We start from the raw sequence: 14,334 nt of genomic DNA on the forward strand, positions 1-14,334 counted from the left end.
TGCAGGGATAGAAAGGGAAAAATCTAAAATGGAGTCCCAGACCCTAAGTATGGCTGCTACAAAAAAAAAAAAGCAGCAAACAAAAAAAAACCCAAAAAACCACATGTTTAGAAAAAATATCTCTGTTGTAATAAAAGAGACCGCACTGGGGTGGGGGTAAGATATTTAAGATTTAGTAGAGTTGTGATCACAACCCATTGCATGAGTGGAGGGATATGCAAGTTAAGGCATATCATAGGAGAAGGAAAGGAGAAAGTTGTACCAAAAGAGGAGAAAAAAAAGGAGGAAAGGCATATCAAAGGAGGAGGAAAGGAGGCAGGCTTTAATGGAGACACTAGAAATGCTAAAGGTATCTTATTTGTAAGTATAGAGTAAAGCTTCATTTCATGTTTTGGGTTTTGGGTTGTTTTTTTTTGCTAAGTCTATATATTAAATTCTCACTCTAATGCCTTAATTCATGATAAACAAGCATTTGTTCTGTTTACAGGAAAGCCTGTCTGGTGCTGCAGAGCCAAGACCACCACTGTGAAACCAGCACATGCAGGTTTCAGTGGTTCCTCAGAGATGGTAGGTTGTACTAATACAGAGGAATTCTTTCAATGAAAATAGTTGAGAAGGCTTAGGGGCTGGGGAATACCTTCTGTCAAGCTTCAGAAAATAAATACAAATATACAAGTATTAGCAGTTGCTGACTTCTGGGACTTAAGTCTACTTGCATCAGTCTTTCTTTTGCTGGGTAGATATCAATACCACTCCACAGCCGTGGTCACCATTTTTCCCAAGATATCAAACCTATAAACAAAAATATATTATTTTTTTATATATAAAGAATAGTCTAGAATACCTTAGCCTAGAACAAAGACTATTGATAAGAAAAATAAACCAGAAATCTGTAAAACCACACATGCTACAGGAAAGGTAAAGTGTTCCCTGTCTCTTCCAGTACCAGAACTAGTTGCTATTAGGTTTAAGTGAAAATTCGGAAAGTGTGTCCAAAACAGCCAAAAGGAGGCAATTCTTCACATAATGTGCAATAAGCCGTGAGCTTCTCACCCTAGGAAACTATGAATGCTAAAGTCTTATGAGTTCAGAAAATGACTGAGCATATGTAAGAAAAAAACCTTACATGACTTCCGAATCAAGCAATGATACCTTTCCAGCCTCCATCAAGCACTTGTCCTGTTCTCATAGTCTTGTTATTTGCCTCTTCGAGCATGACAACACAGAACTAGACAGATATTTTATCAAAGTCATTACAGTGACTCTCAGATTTTTTAACTAGAAACAAATGTTTTAATTACTGTTCCCTGTCAGAAGGAACTGTCACTGACTCCTGTTACACTGGAAAGTTAAACTATAACGCTATTATAGTGAATTGACTTCCTATTTCCAAAAGAAAGCTTTAATACATTAATAAAAAGGTCATTTTCCCGATGTTAAAGAATATTTAAACAAGCAGTTGCACCACTTGATTCAGGTAAATGATTGTGACTTTCTCAAATTTTAATTATTTATTAGGAATTACAGAACTATGCAAGTTGTAAGGGAACTTCCTTTACTGATTGAAACCAATCTCCTGCTCATAGCGGGTCTAGTAAAAGCAGGCTACACACAATCTTCTGCAGTTGCATTTTTAATAGACCCAAGGAAAGAGCATCTCACTCTCATGGAAAGGAAAACAAAAAATATTTCTTTGCCCCAGGCTGTATCCTCTGCCTCTTGTCCCTTCAAACATGAACCTGCATGAGTCTAGTTTTGTCTTCACTGCTGGCAACCCAGATATCCAATATTGAAAAAGAGGTGTCTTTCTCAGGCCCTGTGTATAGTGCCAGCTTGAAGTGAAGGTTAAGCTGACCAGTAAACACAGGACAAAACCAGTTCCCCTTGGGTTATGACTATGATAGAAAACTTCAGCTGGTTTTCAGTTTCCTTCCTTTGAGATCCAAATCTCTTACTGAAATTGCTTTAGAAGGGAACATATAGTACCTGAAGCCTAGACTCTTTATTTAAACTCTGATTAATTTATAAACAACCCAGATGAAACAGCTATGAAAAGTATTTATAGGAAACTAATCCATCCATACACATTGTATTTTCTGCCAGATAGAAACCTCATCTTGTTTACAACTGCATGAGTGTCCCACTTCACCATTTCACTTAAACAGTCCAAATAGAAGCATGTGTGATTTTATGTCAGTCCTCACACCTATCAAAGTGTCTTATTTACATAAATCAATACCACGTACACATTTTTTTCTCCTTTATAAATAGTTAAGAGGCATCAGAAATTCACAGACCCGATGTTATTTATTAATACTATCTATTAAGAGGAGGAAACATTGAAGGGATGGGTTTCTCAGTGAATCCAGACTGCATGCCTCAAAATGACACCTTTTCTTCCTCTCTGAAAAGAGCTATAATCTTTAAGATGTCCTCTGAAGCTCTCTATCAGTATTGATATGCGCCATTGCCAGTAGCTCTTTTCTGACTTGGCTAAGAACCCAAATTGTAAATAAATTTCATTCCTTCTCTTCGGCACTGCAGAACACCTGCTTACTTGATGCCCCTTGATCATTTTCATTCTTCTTACTGCAGAATCATACATCATGAGCATCTCCCTTGGACATTTGGAGATGCTGGTAAGAATGCTCTGTTTATTTATCTTTGGGTTTATGTTTCTTAGATTTATCTTGTCTGTGGAAGCAGATTTTCTTTCAGGTGACACAGCATCCCCACAAACACTGACATCTTCAGATCAACATGATGAAGGGTTATACATTGCTTGCTTTTTGTATTTCAGTTTTGCTCCCATGCAAGGTAGAAGTGCAAAAGAACGTGTTCTTTCCTTTCCAAATATGTGAGATTTTCCTGGAATTGTTTTTTAAACAGTAATTTATAGATGTGATTACAGCTGCAACTCAAGGGCAGGTTAGACTGCTCTTTCTCTAAGGCTCCAAAAAAATTGTCAGTATGTATGGGTCTTGGAAATATGTTATGTGCTTCCTTTCACCTTGTTCCCATAAACTTTTGCTAGTGACATAATAAAAACAGCCTCTGCAGCTCAGTTTGATTTCTTTTGTTTACCATTTCTCCTTCTCCCAAAATTGTGCTCAACATGCAGTTTGTATGTGTATCCTGACAAGTAAAGTGCAGACTGAGGGGGTGTGAAGGACAGCAGATATTCCGGGTTGCTGAGGGTGACAGAACACAAGGACTGAGCTATAGCTGTTTTAAGTTTCCTCTTCTCACAGGAAGAGAGAGGGCTGACAGTAAGTCATCAAGCACAAATGAACAAACAAGCTCATTAGGTATGAGTGTTGCATGGGAAGAGAAGCAAAAACTGCATCTAGGGCTGAAAGCAACATTTCGCGAATCCACAGAGAAAAGGGCACATGGCTTTCCAGTAGTTTGGAAATATGCACCCTTTTAACAGGGCAATCAGGTTTATGGAAGGTTTACTGCTCTGGACTTGGATCTGGAAAATTTGTAAGGCTTTTTCCAACATCCACACTCAAAAGTTGACAAAGTGATGGAATTTACCAGACTGCTATATCCCAGACAGTCATATAGAAAAGTGATCATCTGTGGGATTAATGAGGCATTTTATCCACTAGGACCTCAGGCTCAACTTTTGAACTTGCCATTGTCCTGTTGTAATGGGAGAGAATCTTTGCTAACACTACCAAACCTCAGCTGCTTGACTGCCTGCAACACAGGCATATTGAAAGCCCCGAAAGAGAGGGATTCCACTGCCCAACTGCATGCTTATTTACAGCACACTCTATAAAAGGGAAATGCAGAGCAAGCAGGGAGCAAAACATCACAGGCACAAACAGCTTTGAACCCCTAACTGAGAATATAGACAGGACCTGTGGGTCAGAGCAGACCAGAACAAGTTGTCTCTTCAAACAGCTGTCATTAGATGAGAAGTTGACTACCAAAATGTGCTGGGATTTGCATTCTATCAAAATTTAAACTGGATGCAGCATATCACAGCTGTAATCCTCTGTCCTCCTCCATTTCTAGCTGTGACCACTGAGTGCCTCCCAACTTCAGGCTCCAGAAGCACATCCCAGATGCACTCCCACCCCATGCTTGGGCAAGTCCCACTACATAATAATTCTCTCTCCTGTACTCTCATTTCCACAGAAAGCAGGCCAGGAGAAAACTGCACCATGATCCCACAGATCTGCAGTCTGCACACAGAGGACTGTAACCAAGGATATCCTGGGAGACCCTCAAAACTGTCCTCTGCTTTTGTTGTGCAAGAGCTGAATCCTTCAGGTCTCCTGCTTAGGCTGCTTGCTAGGTTATGGCAACTGCTGTGCCAAAAGCACTCATTGACTGGATTCAAGTAATTGCAATTTCCTCCTTTGGGTGCTGTAGCCAATACAATGGAGAATGATTGAAGACTCCTATGTAGTTGGCCATAACAGTAAAAGGCAAAGCATAAATACAAGCCAAGGTTTTTAATCCTCAAAACAGGGAAAAGGAATTTTTCAGTCAATGGATAAAGAGGTTGGATTTTTATTGAGAGTAGGGACTGACACCCAGAAATCTTCTCTCCCAGAAGGGTGTGTTATACAGTCTCCTTTACCTTGTTTCCTCTTTCCCCAACAATGTCATGTTCCCAGAAGAGCTTTCAAAGGAAAAAGATGCCAGCAGATAGGCTACTCTCCTGAATGCAAGAGAAATGGGGTTTGACCTTTTCAGAGAAAGATATTTTATCTTTCTTTGGTTTTAACTTTGTTTTCTGCTTCCTGGGAGATGTTTCAGCTCTTGTGCACTCTGTAGGAAACTGGTATGAGCATAACCATTTATTTCTTTAAAAGGAAGGCTGCCTTTGGGGTCTTACACAGGCTCTGGATCCCAGGCAGATGGAGACATATGAAGAGGCCACGGTCATCAAACACACATGCAAGGGAACCCTTCCATGCACACTCAAGGCAAGCAGACATGCTGTCCATGAACACACAGCCACTCTGTACCTTTGTAACGTGTCTAAAGAATATGCCAGTGCACACACTTGCTCTGCAAAGGCAGAGAAAGGACTCAGGACATGGGCCTGTACCGTAAAATATGAGTGCTGCCTTTCTCGAGTCCAGAATCTGTCACATGCAGCTGGAAGAATTTCAAACCCAAATTTTAACGTTTCCTGGTTCCTCTGGACTGCCACACTTCACATACCATACTTCACCACACAGGCTTTACATACACTATCAAAGAAAGCCTTTGCTGAACTCAGACTGAAGGATGATACATCAAAGAAATACATTTGGAGTAAACCAGGAAGCTGGGAGTCACAGGTGCATTCATTTAGGGTAAAGATATTCAAGAAATTTCAAACAATAGACAAAAAATATCTAGGTAGATAAAAAAGTTTGATTCAAGAACTGGCCACTGAAATCACTAAATAGGAATAAAAAAGGAGAAGCAAGTAGAAGTAAGGCAGAAATACTGAACAGCACAAGAGAGCCAGTCATAACAACAAACGTAAGGAAATGGATTTTAGGGATAAATGCAAAATGAAAAGCAAGAAATATCTCCAAGTCAGCAACAGCATCAGCGGGTAACTCAGGGTAAAACAGAAGGAGTGTTGCAGAGGGAAAAAGTTAGTTTTGAATAATGCCTTTGATGAGCAGAGGTAAATACCTAGTAACACAATTTAGTCTGGAAAGACTGAAAAGGCCAACAAATTGGCTTTCCACAAAATAAATATTTCATATAAATAAGGAGGAGAGGCCTTCTGATTACACAGCAACCTTCACTGTCATTTAATCATACTGTCTCATTCTATATGGCTATCTACCATTGTGATACATACACACTTCAGTCTTCAAAATCCTTTACAAGAAAACAAAGGCAGTCTTCCAGCTTAAAAGCTAAGAAACAGTATACATCCCAGAACCCATTATAAATAGATTCTCTATGGCTATAGCTTACCTACTAATTAAGAGAAAAATGGAATATCTGTCATATAATATTGCACATATTTTTATTTCGCATATTTTTGCGGTGCATATATTGCACGACATTGGACATAAATTGTAACATCAGCTTTGATTAAGACTTCAGACACTAGGACAGCCCTTCAGAGTGTTTGATCTGACTGCACTCTGAATCCATCATTTATGTTTTTTTACCCAAAGCGTTTTCATTGTTTCTTAATATGAGGGCTGGTTTTTAGTTTCCAGATAAGTAGATGGTGTTGGAATTGACAGAATAGAAACATTTTCTGGATGTCACACACACAAATGTACACACAGTCTTTGAGACAGCTGATCATTGTTCTTGAGTTCCAGATCTGAAAGATAAAGTTACCCTTCACGCCCTTGGTGGTTATAAAAGGAAAAGCTCAGTAGTTTTGAACTTCAGCTGAGCTGGGAACAGACAATCTTTTGAAACAAAAAAAGATTAAGCAAAGTCAGAATACTTGGATATAACATCAAATGCTTATAGTCATTTGTAAATAAAAACTGAGATGCTGAATACCACAGCACTATTGACTTCAATGAGATTGCCCCAAACTTATACTAATCAGCTGTGGGTTCTGCTGTCAGATATAGACTTACAGTCTCATGCACAAACATATTTTGGGTTAAGGGATAGTTGCCTGAAAAAAAGGATCAGAATTCTCAAGATCTTAGATCATCCAATTCCCTATTTTTAACACAATCTTTGAAAAAAGAAGAAAATTGGAAGTGCACAAGTCTGAGCACACAGGCATTACTAATAGGGAAAGGACTGTTCATTCAGCACCTGTGGTAAAGTATATTCCTGGTCAGCTCTTGAAGGTCACTGGGCATATGTTCATGTCTTCATCACCACACAGCCCGTACTTTTTTTGTACAAACATACTTACAGGTCAGAGAGAAAGGTTTAAGAGGGAATTCTGACCAGATAAATGAAAGGGAAAACACTGTTCTTGGCAGTCCTACCCTCTTTCAACCATGGACTGACATGGTTCTTCAAGAGAAATAAAGACAACACAAACAATGGACAGAACAATGCATATTACAGCCTAATAGGTAACAAAATAGCTGTATTTGGGAGATGAAGAATGACTTCGAAATTGTGAAAGAGAAGTCACATATAAGAAGCAGAGTTGTAAGCAGAAAGAACAAGAAAGATGCCTGATGGCTGACAAATACCCCTGTGCAAAGCAAAGTTAATGAAAAGTCTATTTGTAACAACAAATCTATATGCCAGTCCTGAGATCCTGCAATTTTGCTCAGTGCTTCTCCTCAAAAATGCAACATTTTTCCTGGTGTGGCAGTCAAGAAGACTTTCCATTGCATAAGGATAGAAAAAGTATTAATCCCAGAACACAAAGTGACCTAGACTCAAAACAGTAACTGCTTAAGCAAATGAGATAAATGTGGAAATAACCCAGGATACAGCTAATGGTCATCTCCTGCCAAACTAATATTTTCAAGTTGTAGAACTTAATCTTCAGTTAATTACTAATTAGGAATGCTTCACTCCAGGAGTAAGGAGGTTTATTTACAAGCACACATTGCAAAGTTTATCCAACTTCCCTGTGTAATTGTGAATGAACTGGGAAACAGTTATTTTTGTAGTAAACGTCAGATCTGTACAGTTTTGAATAAGTACAAGCTGATCAACAGGACAGCTGCTGCAGTATTTTTGGCTTTGCTCTTTCAAGGCTGATGAGTTGCTCGTATGGTTTCAGCACAGTGTCTTATTCAGGGATAGTTACAAGTGTTTCTTTCTTAGTGTTCTAAACTAAACTTTAATTTTCTTCTCAAATTTATTGTTAATATGAAGTGAAATCTGGGCTGCAACTATTCAGCTCCCACAAAGGAATTTAAACTGCTACAACCATCCTCATTTCAGGGAAACACCTCCTGGCTCCCTGCTGAAAGAGGCCCTATATTTATCGTCAGCTGTAAGAAAGCAAGCCAAAACCAAGCACTTTTTCCAATTAAAATGCAAAGGCACATTTCCAATGAGGTCAAATGAGTTTAAATCCCAAGCCAGAGGTTCTTTTGGGTCCTCCTTGTCTAATAGACAGAAGACACTGATAGGAGTTAGATTGTAGGTAAGCAGCAGCTGGAATTGCATACAAAAAAGGTGCAAAGTTTCCAAAGGCTATGGATCTTCTTACAGACTAGAGCTTGATTTTTTATTATTATTATTTGATAAGTCAGATCTTATAACCACATGGAAGTATCCGAGCTTGCACAAATAGAGTGCTTTTATTGCCTGATCTCCAAAGCCCTATGGGGTGTCTAAGCTCCAGAATGATACTTAGGAATCCATGACATAGGACTGCAGGGGCTGTGAATTCACAGGTTACCCTCCTCATAGATACAGAGGAGATGAAGCACATCACACAAATATGTTTTGCATCAAATTTCTGAAAAGCTATTCTTTCCTTAAGAAAGACAGTAAAGAGTAAATAGTAAAACAGAAGCTAAACACACCTCTGACCATTCTACTGGTCTCTTTTCCACAGTCTCTGGAGACACTTCACCAGATAAAGGTGACCTGCAGCATCTCCATCAGCTCTGCTGCTCTCCTGCTGTTCCAGACCATAGGCTTACTAAGGGAGGAATAAGATCTTTTATAACCTTGTCAGATGATTGCCTAATCAGCTTCATCAGGTGATCAAGGCCTTCTCATCAAGTGATAGATTGCTGTGTTTCTAGCAGTCACTCAAGGTCTGACTGCTTTATCCTGGCCAACAGCTATCATTGTTTAAGGATGTTCTGCTTACTTATCAAAGCTGGATGACCTACAGTGTTATCCTGTCTATTCTGTCAGCCTTTTAATGTCTGTGAGTATTTGATGTAGTGTGCATTTGGAAGCTGCTTACTGCATATCCATTCAGGGATGAGGCTTGCTTCTTATGCTCTATTGACCTCACTTTGCAGATAAATGTGTTGGCAAGCAGTAGTTAACTGGCACCAGTGCTTTGGTTCTGGGAGAACTTAAACTCTCGTTTTTGCAGGTGAAAACTGCTACACAGACATGAAAGCCTGGTCGGTCTGTCACTGAACAGACCTGGAATTTGAGGAAAGAGATGAACCTATCTCACGTTTCCTACAGAGTAGACCTTCAGTGGTCTTAGGGTTTTAGAACGAGTCATTTTTAGAATTAATCTGTGAAATCCAGAGTTAAAATTCTGGTTACAAGGGATCTCTTGCCATATGCCACTGTTTTCCAAATTATTTTTCCATCTGTCTCTTCTCCCAGATGGATTATGCTACCCCCCTTCCTCACAAATGATATATTGTATTTTGGAACCTACCCATTGCCTTATTTGAGATATAATACTCTACTGCTAACAGTAATGCTCTACTCAACCAAAAAGCACTTCCTTTCTCCTGTCAGTGCAATTTTTCTCATCCACTCTTATTTCATGTTTCAGAGGAAAAAAGACTTTTCTGCACTCTAGCAACAATAATGAGATGTAATGAATTTGGGTTTATAACAAATCTGCGGGAAATCACTTTCTCTAGCATCCTAAAAGATGTGCCAAATCTACCTGCTTATTTGCTAAAACACTAAATGTATGAGTAATATGTGTGGATCAAATTGTGAATTTCCATTCCAACTTTAAATTAACATGTTTAACATAAAGTAATAAAAAGACCCTTATTTAACTTCCTGAGTGATTATAGTACAGCTGTTTGACTGGGCACACTGTAAATGTCACACAGGTCTTTCCATTTTAAAGAGAATTAGAAATTATGCTAATTGATTTTTTTATGATAACTTGTTATAAAAGAACAGTTTACACAGCTTAATCTCCTGTAGTGCTTGATTGCCAGGCACAGCACTTTTCATGGCCTCTCCATGTACTAGGTAGTTGATTCTTTCATCTGCACATACAATTACATTCTATAATTGCCTGTGACGTTCACTAATGGGATTACTCTGTAGATAAGCAATATCAGATAGCAGGAGCCTTACATTTATAATCTACCTCTTTATTTGTGAGTTGGTTTAGGGGGTGGGGGTGGGTGTAAAAAACACAAGTAAAATAAATAGAAAATTGATAGAAGCCTCAATAAGTTTTTCCTGTAAAACAATAGTTTAGAATATTAACAGAATCTGATGCTGAGGTTGGAAAGAAAAAGAAAACCTCCAGGCTTCTCATGTATCTCATCCTGTGTATCTCACAGCAGAATTTAAGAACAGCCTAAAGTTTGCCTTGCTTATGCCAGTAAAAGCAGTTTTCCCTATTCTACTGGCTGGGAATGAGCAGACACTAAATGACTTGCATTCAATCCCTCTTGTAGCCAAAACCAACTCAAACAGCAAGTTTTCCTTCTTGCAGGTGGAGAGCAAGTTGGCAGCAATGAGCAGAGTGCAGTTTATCCCACTTTCTCCCTCCCTTCCCATGCTAGCCTCGAAACACCCGTTTCACTGAGTCTGACACCAGTGTTTTGAAGGGAGGGTGGCCAAGGATAGGTTCTGTGTTCACCTTGGGGCTACACATACCTAAGACTGCTGCCATGTCAGCCCAAGAAATAACGGCACATCCTTGTTCACCTCCCAGGACATGGGTACCTCTGTCAGAGAGTTTTCCATGCAAAAGTTCCTCATTCCTTCTCCCTATTCTGTCCTGAAAGTTGCCCTGTGTTCTTGCTGTGCTAAAGGATGCTTATTCTATAGTTTTGTTTCCATGGGAATTGTTTTTTTTTCTGTTCAGCTCACAAACCTGAGCAATTTCCCCTACCTGTGAAACACAAATGGTTCTTCTATAAAGGGAATGCGTGACAAGGGAGCTATAAAAATAATCATGCTATGAAAAACCCCACTTCTTTGCAGCAAAAACATACTTAAGAATATATTTCAGAATGAATAAAGAGGATAAGTGGTGGATATCAGGATGTGAACATATGCAGACTTTATAGGATAACAGTTTGCTTTATCTATTAAACTGGGAATTAAAACCAGAACTATCAAAGCCTTGTAGCTGCAGTGAAATCACACAAAAAAAGTAGAAAAGACAAAATCTAAGGGAAACCAGGCTAAACAGAATAAAAGACATTTATGTTTAAGGGAAAGAAAAGAAATTCAGTTAATGTGAATAGCTACAATAAATAGAATTTATAGAACTGTCAATTAAATGAAAGAAAGACAGAAATATTCCATATTTCTGTTCTGCATTTGACAAAAATACTAGGAGAAAAAGACAGTAACTTAATAGTAAGTCAGTAGGATACAAAAGCAATGATGACTAAGACTAGCCATGAGAACCCATATGACAAACTTTGAAGTGACAGCCAGTGAGCTTTCTGATCCAGGAACAGGGACCTTCAGCAGGTCTCTGAACCTTCTGGAGAATCCAGAGCACTGGAGATGTGTGGCATCTGAGGCATCCCTCAGATGCCTCATTTAGAGGCTAGCTAGGCCGAGTGGGTAACTGTATGTCTTTCAGACTGATACTACCAGTCGATTTTGACCAAAATAAATGGAATGGCTGAAACTAGACTGGCTAAATACATTAAACAAAAGTAACAGTCAAAGATTTACAACAGCTGGGGGGGGGGGAGTTATGGTGAAACTAATTTGATAATCAACTCTGGAATCAAAAGTTTGTTGACAGAGAATAATGTCTATGCCATACAGTGCTGTAGACTACCGGGCAGCCTGACACCAACAAAAAGGAACACTCAAGCAAAAAGACATCTATTCAGGGATAAAGTCTAGATGCCATACTCCTAGAACAAGCATTGCTACTTCAAAATCACTATCTAAGTAAAGGATTTGGGAAGGCAGCATCATATACAGGTGCACATGTAAATGAACACGAACTGCCTCTCCCTCAACTTGCTCTGTCAATAGCCACACTTGCAGCCATTGCCACGATCACCCAAGCCTGTAACCCAAATCCTAGACCCAGTGCTGTCTCCAGCAGCATTTGGGCTGCAGCTGAATCCTTGGTCAAAAGGTTAGTGCTCTCTGTAGGTGTGTAAACTGGGGGATGCTGAGTAAAAACTCCAAGAGACTGTCATCTCTGCCTGCTACCAGACTATCCTGTCCATTTGAAGAAGGGTATTAACAAACGGGCAGAATGAGTCATTAAATGGGTTTTAAAACATGCCCTATAACAAGACTCAGAAAACTTTAACTATTTTTCTTATCATAGAAATTACTTCATCTAATCCTGAGTACCTCATAAGGACAGAAATTTGACAGAAGACTTTTCAATCTGATGTGTGCTTTGAGTGAAAGTTAAAGTTAGATCAGTTTAGACGGAAATAGATGTAAAATTAATGGAATAAACGTTTGAAAAAATTTTCCCAAGACTTTCGTTTGAGTTTCTACTACAAACATTTTACATTAGGATATTTGGCTTTTTTTCCATAAAGCTATTGAACCAGGAATTCTTTCAGGAAAAACAAGAATTTATACTAAAGAGTTAATCAAGGTTATCAAACTAGTCCTTTTGCATTTAGAAGTCACTCAGCTGAATTCATGCAAAAGCTTACATTTACAGCTTTTAAATGAAAGTTGCTCTAAGTAAGAAGTTTGGTAATTTTCTGCCCCCTTACATTTCTTTTCAGACTTTTCCTATGCACTTGTCCTGGACTCTCTGATTTCATTCCACTGACTCTGCGTGGATCAGTTTTTCTTTCTTACTAAGGAATCCGATCTCTTTCTTCACCTCTTTTTCTTCAGTTTTAGTTTTTCTTCTCCCCTTCTAAGTTTCTGCATCTTCCAATCCCTCCTTTGCCTTTACTTCACTTTCTCAGCATTCCCCTTCTGTCTCTTTTTGGACCTGTTTATTTTTCTAATCAATTATTTAATGTGATCACATATGAAACAAGTCTTTTGGGGAACATAAAACAAAGTTAATAAAAACTCCTAAATGATAAGCAAAATTTATCTGTTAGCCTAAGAAGAAGAGGTAAAAAAAAAAAAAAAAAAAGGTCACAATATCAACATCCTGCAAAGCATATGGAGCTGATTTATGAGCACGCTGAAATGCAGCATCTCAGCCAATTGCTTTTGATTCTGACTTTGATAGCTTCACTCAAGGTGAATTTTCTGAGATAGTGAGGTATGTTGAAATCACTTTAAAGAGTCAGCAAAAAGCATATATATATACCTTTTTTCTGTAAAAAACAAATCAGAGCCAGAGGCAATCTTACTGTTCTAGAAATTCTGACAGGTGTACCTGAAAAACATTAACTTCCTATGGACTCCTGTTATACTTTCTGAGATAAGTTGATGCACTCAATTAAATTCCTGGTGTGCCAGCCTGGAGTCTTACAAATATTTATTCTCCCACAGATCCAGTGAGTTTAAAGCCCTTCTGTCTCTTCCCTTCAGGACCTTATACTCTAAGATTGGTGAAACTAACTTTGTGTCTAGTCAGTGGAATTAATCACCGGAGCAAAATACTGCAATTTACCTCCCAGGCAGAAAATGAAGTGTTTTGATATCTGATTGAGAACTTTACAGAGAACTCTGACACGCTTTACTTAATTCATGTCACCCCCCACATCTTTCAGTGAATTTGCTGAACAACCTTACTTTTCCCAGTGTATATATGGAATCTAGAATAACTGGTGAAGTATGAACAAAGTTCTCATCACAGGCAAGTTTCTCCTGAACATATCCTGAGATAACTTTTTTTTTTCACTTAGTCATGAATCCTGTATTTTTCATTTTTATACCATGCTATTTCTGTGAATTTACCAAGGCTGATGTGTATGCAGGATTCACCTTTTTCTTAAAGGCAATACATATTCTTTAGATGCAGCTTTCCATTTCAGACACTGCTATCCTATCAAAGGCAATCTATTTAAATTGATTTAGATGAAATGTACATGTTACTGCTCCTGGGGAGCCAGAATTTGGCTTTTGAGTAACAGTGCATTGTCTTAATGCATTCTTTCTGTGCATTGCACTGCTGAATTCACAAGTACAACAGTACCTAGAGGATACTAAGGCATTTGAATGAGATTTTGAAACAAATAAAAACAAAATCACAGATAATTCTAAAAGATTGTTTCAGGGAAACGTTGTAGATATCGGGTATAGCCCAGGAGCCTCAGCAGGGGGTTGCTTCTTTCTTTTCTTTAATGAATGTATTTATTTATTTATTTGTATGACTAACATCAGCATTTTTCTTCAAAAAGTGAAGAGGTAAGGAAGAGACAACAGAAAATTAAACAGTTCAGATAATGGTTTGAAAGACAGGACCAGAGACCTCAGCAGCACAGTAAGAAAGTCACAAATCAGTGAATTCCTTACACAGAGAGCAGCAGATAAAAGTGAGTTAGGAGTGAAGACAGACAAGGTAATTTACTAAGGTGGCAAGGAATCCAAAAAAGTTAACGGTGCTCATGG

The sequence above is a fragment of the Falco punctatus genome (assembly GCF_963210335.1).
Source record: "Falco punctatus genome assembly, chromosome: 5".
NCBI classification, from domain to species: domain Eukaryota; kingdom Metazoa; phylum Chordata; class Aves; order Falconiformes; family Falconidae; genus Falco; species Falco punctatus.